The sequence below is a fragment of the Ranitomeya variabilis genome, chromosome 4, assembly GCF_051348905.1.
Source record: "Ranitomeya variabilis isolate aRanVar5 chromosome 4, aRanVar5.hap1, whole genome shotgun sequence".
Classification (NCBI taxonomy): Eukaryota; Metazoa; Chordata; class Amphibia; order Anura; family Dendrobatidae; genus Ranitomeya; species Ranitomeya variabilis.
The window spans coordinates 35,159,284-35,167,435 of record NC_135235.1 but is presented as its reverse complement, the minus strand read 5'-3'; positions in this window follow the sequence as shown (position 1 = coordinate 35,167,435).

The following is an 8,152-nucleotide window of genomic DNA, read 5'->3' as shown; positions in this document are numbered from 1 at the left end:
TATTTGCAGCTTGGGTTTATGCCACATGGCACATCACAGAGATGTACAGTTAGCATAACGTAACATGAATTTACATCTAGTTACGGAATTATTTATTGCTTTCTCACTAGTGGGGTTCTGCCAAGACATCAATATCAAGATAACTTCTAAGACATTCTTAAAAAATAAGATAAAGGGACACAATGCATACTACACATCATTATATCGTAGCACTATATCAAGATGCAGGGAGCTCCAATTTTTTTAAAAGCATATCTGTAATTTAATCTTTTCACAACCTTGGGATTTTCCGTTTTCATTTTTTGCTCCCCTTCTTCTTACGAGAGCCGTAACTTTTATTTTTCCGTCAATATCGGAATGTGAGGGCTTGTTGTATGCAAGACGAGTTGTTCTTTTGAATGACACCATTGGTTTTTACCATATAGTGTACTGAAAAATGGGAACAAAAATTCCAAAAAGAAGTGCAATTCCACAATTGTTGTTTATTTTATTTATTTTTTTACCATGTTCACTAAATGCTAAAACTGACCTGCCAATCCGCAGATACCAAGCATGTACAGGATCTTTTATAATTAAGTGGTGAAAAAATCCAAAGTTTTTTTTTAAAAATTAAATAAATAATGATGCCAATTTCCAAGACTCGTAGCGTCTCCATTTTTCAGGATCTGGGGCTGGGCGAGGGCTTATTTTTTTGAGCACCGAGCTAACATTTTACTGATACCATTTTGATGTAGGTAGGATGTTTTCATTTCCTCTTATTGTATTTTATTGCAATGTTGCAGTGACCAAAATACACTGTGTGCAGAATTATTAGGCAGTTGTATTTTGATCACATGATACTTTTTCTACATGTCGTCCTACTCCAGCTGTTCAGGCTTCAGAGCCAACTACCAATTAAGTGAATCAGGTGATGTGCATCTCTGTAATGAGGAGGGGTGTTGTCTAATGACATCAAAACCCTATATAAGGTGTGCTTAATTATTAGGCAACTTCCTTTCCTTTGGCAAAATGGGTCAGAAGAGAGATTTGACGGGCTCTGAAAAGTCCAAAATTGAGAGATGTCTTGCAGAGGGATGCAGCAGTCTAGAAATTGCCAAACTTTCGAAGCGTGATCACCGAACAATCAAGCGTTTCATGGCAAATAGCCAACAGGGTCGCAAGAGGCGTGTTGGGCCAAAAAGGTGCAAAATAACTGCCCATGAATTGAGGAAAATCAAGCGTGAAGCTGCCAAGATGCCGTTTGCCGCCAGTTTTGCCATATTTCAGAGCTGCAACGTTACTGGAGTAACAAAAAGCACAAGGTGTGCGATACTCAGGGACATGGCCAAGGTAAGGAAGGCTGAAAAACGACCACCTTTGAACAAGAAACATAAGATAAAACGTCAAGACTGGGCCAAGAAATATCTTAAGACTGACTTTTCAAAGGTTTTATGGACTGATGAAATGAGAGTGACTCTTGATGGGCCAGATGGATGGGCCAGAGGCTGGATCAGTAAAGGGCAGAGAGCTCCACTCTGACTCAGACGCCAGCAAGGTGGAGGTGGGGTACTGGTATGGGCTGGTATCATCAAAGATGAACTTGTGGGACCTTTTCGGGTTGAGGATGGAGTGAAGCTCAACTCCCAGACCTACTGCCAGTTTCGGGAAGACAACTTCTTCAAGCAGTGGTACAGGAAGAAGTCGGTATCGTTCAAGAAAAACATGATTTTCCTGCAGGACAATGCTCCATCACATGCCTCCAACTACTCCACAGCGTGGCTGGCCAGTAAAGGTCTCAAAGAAGAAAAAATAATGACATGGCCCCCTTGTTCACCTGATCTGAACCCCATAGAGAACCTGTGGTCCCTCATAAAATGTGAGATCTACAGGGAGGGAAAACAGTCCACCTCTCGGAACAGTGTCTGGGAGGCTGTGGTGGCTGCTGCATGTAATGTTCATCAAAAACAGAACTGACAGAATCTATGGATGGAGGCTGCTGAGTGTCATCATAAAGAAAGGTGGCTATATTGGTCACTCATTTTTGGGGGGTTTGTTTCTGTATGTCAGAAATGTTTATTTCTATATTTTGTGCAGTTATATTGGTTTACCTGGTGAAAATAAACAAGTGAGATAAGAATATATTTGGTTTTATTAAGTTGCCTAATAATTCTGCACAGTAATGGTTACCTGCACAAACAGATATCCTCCTAAGATAGCCAAATCTAAAAAAAAACCCTTCTCCAATTTCCAAAAATATTAATCTTTGATATTTATGAGTCTTTTGGGTTGATTGAGAACATAGGTGTTGATCAATAATAAAAATAATCCTCTAAAATACAACTTGCCTAATAATTCTGCACGCAGTGTAATTCTGGTGGGTTTTTTTGTTACGCCATTTACCGATTGGATTAATTTAGTTTATATTTTAATACATCGGTTGTTTCTGAAGGCTGCAATAATATGTGTATTTTTTTTTATTGTTTTATTGTGAATGGGCAAAAGGGGGGTTAGTTGAACTTTTTTATTTTTATTATTTTCTTAGTATGCTTTAAAACAATTTTTTTTCTACTTTTCACTGGCCTCAATAGTCCTTTTAGGAGACTTGAAGCTGCGATCATCTGATCGCTTGTTCTATACACACACATGGCAGGGCTTCAGTCCTTCTATGTATAGCAAAAATCATCATCTCTGAGATGTGAAATGACAAGAACGGGGGTCTTCTGCACACTCCTGGCTCTCATGCCAACTCATCAGCGCCATGTTAACAGCTGCAGATCGATTGCGATTACACCTGTGTCTGTTAGGGGCATATGACAGCTGATTAAAGCAACTGTCACGTGCCAGAAAAGATGTGGGCTCAGTGTCGGATCCCGCATCAAATGCTGGGAATCGACCTATGACGTACCTATACGTCATAGGTCTTGAATGGGATGAAAGTGAATTTTCAGAATAAACCGTTGTGTACATGAGGAATAGCACCACTTCTGTCCATTATAAGACATTTTCCACCTGTTTTTCAGTTATCTCTGACCTAGTGTGTAGAGACTAGATGCTACGTCTCCCATTCACTGCACACGCAGACATCAGCAGGCTTGGACTGGCCCACGGGGGAACAGGTGAATCCCCTGGTAGGCCCTAATGCTGGAGTAATAATCCACTTGCCCACCAACATGAGAGATAAAACCCTTACTATAAAGCAGCATTCCCATCTGTGTGAGTCTCTCTCTCACTCTGCCTCCCCTCGCCATAGACATTGATAGGCAGCAGTAATCTGATCTCTCAGTGCGCAGGAAGTCTTTTTTGAGCAGGACAGGTTTTAACAGGTCTTCTGAGTAATTGATGTGTTCAGGAGACGGGAGAGGGGTAAGTGGTTCATCAGTGGAGAAAGTATCATATTTCTCTAATAAAAGGTATCACAATATTTCTTATATTTACATCTATTATTGATTTCATCCCCCAATTGATGAATTTCAAGTACACAGCTGAAAACTGTCACACATTTGAAAGGACTGTCCAGATTTTTGAGACTCAGTATGGACAGATTTAGAGCTGTCCTGGTGTCAAAAAGGGGTGTGATTTATGTACCACCGTTCAAAAAAAGGGTGTTCCTGAATAGGCTGGGGCATCTTTAGGTGGACTAGGGCATTACTGATTGGGATGGGGCTGAAGGTGACCATTGATAATGAGCTCTTAACAATCCTGAGAATGAAAGCAAAGCAGTGCTGGTCTTTTCCTGCAAGAGCGGTGGTCCCAGCCATGTGACTGTGCAGGAAACAGCAGTGCAGCCCCTATTAAGTAATAAGTCCCCCCGCTCAGGTGGTGGGGAGCCCCGATGTGCGGGGAGGGGGAGGAAGCAAACACCAGCACTGCATCGCCTTTTATTCTCAGAAGGATCAGTGGGGTCCCAGAGGCTGTACCGCCACCAACAATCATTAAAGGGAATGCGTGACGAGAAATTGATCTACTGTTAAAATCAGTTGCTACATGCATTTTTTTTTTTTTTTTTTTTTTTTCACATGATGAAAATCGTGCACTTTTCACACTTGGCCACTGGTGATATTCTAGACTTATACTTCCTAGATTTGTTGATCAGGAATACAAGTGCATTAGCAACAATAGACTGACTCAGACCCTAACTATTGTGCTAAAGCCATCAGATAACGTAATTGGGAAGGGAGGGGGAGGAGGTGAGCTGTGACCACCTGTAGTGAATGGTGGATAATTCTGTGTAGCTAGGGTTACGTGCCATTGTAATCCTCCCTGTGATGATAATGAGACTTGTGAAAGATAAAGAACAAGAAATATGAGTCTAAGGGTACTGTCACACAGTGAAATTTCCATCGCTGCGACGGCACGATTCGTGACGTCGCAGCGTCGTATGAATATCGCTCCAGCGTCGTAGACTGCGGTCACACTTTGCAATCACGGCGCTGGAGCGATGCCGAAGTCCCCGGGTAACCAGGGTAAACATCGGGTTACTAAGCGCAGGGCCGCGCTTAGTAACCCGATGTTTACCCTGGTTACCAGCGTTAACGTAAAAAAAACAAACAGTACATACTCACATTCCGGTGTCTGTCCCCGGCGTTCTGCTTCTCTCCACTGTGTAAGCGCCATAGCCGGAAAGCAGAGCGGTGACGTCACCGCGTCACCGCTGTGCTCGCTTTCCGGCCGGCAGGCGCTCACACAGTGCAGAGAAGCTGAGACGCCGGAGGACAGACACCGGAATGTGAGTATGCACTGTTTGTTTTTTTTACGTTTACGCTTGTAACCAGGGTAAACATCGGGTTACTAAGCGCGGCCCTGCGCTTAGTTACCCGATGTTTACCCTGGTTACAAGCGAACACATCGCTGGATCGCTGTCACACACAACGATCCAGCGATGTCAGCGGGTGATCAAGCGACGAAAGAAAGTTCCAAACGATCTGCTACGACGTACGATTCTCAGCAGGATCCCTGATCGCTGCTGCGTGTCAGACACTGCGATATCGTAACGATATCGCTAGAACGTCACGAATCGTACCGTCGTAGCGATGGAAATTTCACTGTGTGACGGTACCCTAAGATAGCTCCAATGTGAAAATTGCAACATTTCTATTTAAAAAAAAAAAAAAATAGAAAATGTTGTAGTAGAAAAAAATAATGACAAAATATAAAAAAAATAATATAGGTTATTTTATTTTCCAGATGATACACTCCCTTTACATGATGGCATATCCTAGTGATATAGCATGGTATGCAACAAAGATTACAATGTAAAGATTACATTTACAGTCAGTCTAGCAGTGACTGCACATTATTAATTTCCATAGAGTTATAAAGGGTTAAAGATTTTCTCAAGCTACAGGTGCCTGGAACAAGAAGCCGTACAAAAATACTGACATTATTTCCATAAGTTTGGCAGAGTTTATTCTAATGCACGTGGTGTTATTCTGGAATATTAAACCAGCTCACTGGGCACAGTTGTTTTTGCAAGGACGATAAACACAGTGACTGGCAGATCAGAGGAGGCACTGGTGTGGAGGAAACACTGGTGTGGAGGAAACATTCACTTGGATAAGAAAGATAAGGGCTCAGCAACATTATGGCTGCACAAGAGGCAACAATGTGACACTGATCTGCTGGAATGCGCAATGCTACATACATAGAAGTGTATCTGGGGGGGACAGGTGGGGCATGTACTTCAGGTGCAGCCAGCAGGGTGGCGCCGTCAAGCAACTTAGGCTACTTTCACACATCCGTCTTTCCCCGTCAGGCTCAATCCAGCAAATTTTGAAAAAACTGGATCTGGCAAAAAATGCCGCCAGATCTGTTTTTTTTCCCCAAAGACTTGTATTAGCACCGGATTATGCCGGATGACCATATGTTTCATCTGGTTTTCGCCGGATCCGGCAAAAATGTCGTTTCTGGCGTCTGGAAGAAATGTACACAGTAACGTTTTTTGTCTCTGGCGCTTCCGGCTTTTTGCTAGAATGGAAGCCTATGGGAGCCGGAAGGTGCCGGATCCAGAAAATGACGGATTCCGGCGCCGGATTCCATTTTTTAAAACTGAGCATGCTCCAATTTTTTTTTTAATCCAATTATCTGGATATGCTAGTAGGATCCGTCGAAAAAACAGGTCCATCGCATCAGTTTTTCACAATCTGCGACGGATCCGTTTTTTTTCAACATTCGACGGATCCTGCCTGACGGCAAAAAACGGATGTGTGAAAGTAGCCTTAATGAGGTGGTCTAAAGTGTCTCCCAGGTGACGCCATTTTGCCGCACACCCCCCTGGGATTAGGATTCACCATTCTCAAACTGGCCGCCGACTCATAGAATATGTTAAGTGACAACTCTCTGCATTCAATTTAACAACATGAGTAGAATTGAAGCTCTGAGGTCAGTTGATCACGCTGCTGAGGTCACTGCAGCGCTGCAGAGGCGGTGGACAGTGGTGAGGTAGTAAGCAATCCAAAGGACCTGAAGAAACAGGTGTGTTATTGGGGGATGGAAGGAACTAGTGAGGGGACAGTATAGAGAGAAGTGGGAGGGTTAAGTATGGGGAGGGGCGTGTGGGGTCATTATAGGTGGGAAAGTAATGGGACAGTATAGATGGAAAGTGTGAAAGTATGTGGGGAAGGTGAAGGACCAGTATGGGGGGGGGGGGGAGTGTGAGGGGCAGTATGAGGGAGAAATGTGTAAGGAGACAGTATGGTTGGAGAATGTGTGAAGGGACAGTATGGGTGGGAGACGAGTGGAGGGACAGTATAGGGGTAGAAAAGTGTGAGGGGAAGTGTGAGGGAAGAGTGGGGAGTCTGAGGAAGGGGCACAGTATAGAGACTGCACAGTATAGGGGCGACATAGTGTGAGGGGGAAGTGTGATGAAGGGGCCTAGTATGGAAAGGAGAAGACAGTGTGGAGGTCATGTACCATAAAAGGGACCGAGTGGGGTTATTGTTTGTAAATGTAGCACAATGAGAAAATCATTTATTCAGAGACACAGCATTGACCAGATATTTTTATTCAGAAGCATTATAATCACCCTATTATGTTTCAGGGCACGTTATCGGTATATGCTAAAGAAGACAAAAGAAGATAGAAGTCTGCAGAGATGAGATGTGGATGTGACAAGTTATCATGACATCTGGACAAATGAGAGAAGGAAATAAAATGAATGACCCCAGAGAAGATGTCACTTATAAAGTACCTGGATGTATATTTGTGATACTAAGTTTGTCTCATGAGTACTGTGGTTCCTGTATGTTCAGCAGTCTGATGATAGCTGTTAATAACAACTCCCAGTATCTCATTACCTGTGACAAAACACTCCGGGATCGCCTTTGCTGGGGTCAAAGGTCACGTGGTTTGTGCATTGAATCTGAGGCGTACAGCTGGATACGGAGTATGCTGACCTCTGGTCAGGTTTATTTAAAGTGAAAGCAATATCAACAAAACAAAGCATAAAAATAAATCCTTGCCTGTCCGGCACTTACTAAACAAACACGTTCCTATCTAACAACTGGGGGGGCTACTCCCACCCAGCAAACATAACACAGGTCATGAGCACAGCTCTTACTCACATTTGTCTCACACAGACAGGCATTCTGTGTGCCCCAGGCTGACGCCCACAACCCCCAGCTGGTCATCTTTTATTCCTGCAGATATTAACCCATTAGAACCCTGGAGATACTGAGCGGTCTAATTCACATAGGACAAATACCTGGGCGAGATATACCTGCCCCCGACTACCAGGCCGACATGACTCTTACATATCCTCCCCCCCTGCTCAGACCACTCCGGTCGAGCAAAGACACTCCTGAAACAGTGCACTCGGGACAGGGCATCAGCATTCCCCATCTGTACCCCGGGGCGGTGCTCCACCGTGAACGAGTAAGCCTGCAGGGCAAGGAACCACCGGGTTACCCGACTATTATGGTCCTTGTGGAGGTGCATCCATTTGAGAGGGGCATGGTCCATGACCAGCCTAAACTTCCTACCTGCCAGGTAATATTTGAGGGAGTCGAGAGCCCATTTGATGGCTAGGCACTCTTTTTCAACCACGGCATACCTCTGTTCATGCACATTCAATTTCCGACTGAGGTAGAGGACCGGGTGTTCGACTCCGTCCCTGACCTGGGAAAGTACCGCTCCGACACCAGTATCAGATGCATCAGTTTGTACCACAAACTCGCTG